The sequence below is a fragment of the Penaeus monodon genome, chromosome 29, assembly GCF_015228065.2.
Source record: "Penaeus monodon isolate SGIC_2016 chromosome 29, NSTDA_Pmon_1, whole genome shotgun sequence".
Lineage (NCBI taxonomy): Eukaryota > Metazoa > Arthropoda > Malacostraca > Decapoda > Penaeidae > Penaeus > Penaeus monodon.
Window position 1 is genome coordinate 6,735,982 of NC_051414.1, and position 228 is coordinate 6,736,209.

General features: G+C 46.5%; 1 protein-coding gene across 1 annotated transcript in view; it reads right to left on the minus strand.

Annotated features, from left to right (window-relative positions):
• Positions 1-228, minus strand: part of LOC119591919 (PDZ and LIM domain protein Zasp-like) — a gene marked incomplete in the record, with an annotated part of 137,443 nt that overhangs the window by 17,706 nt on the left and 119,509 nt on the right.

A 228-nucleotide genomic window follows, 5' to 3' on the forward strand; every position in this document is an offset into this window, starting at 1 on the left:
GAAGGGTGGGAAGGGAAGAGAACGAACGAGGGAAGGGAGGGGAGGAAGAGAGATCAACTTGAGTACAGGTGAAAGGACGAGACTGGGGGGGGGGGGGGAGGTCGAAGGACTGCGTGACTCCAAGAAGAAAATATTAAAGTTCGATTCTATATCTGGCTTCGGTTTTCAAATATACTTTCTTCTCTGCTCTTTCAGTGTATCTCCAAATTATTTATGATGAAGTCAGAC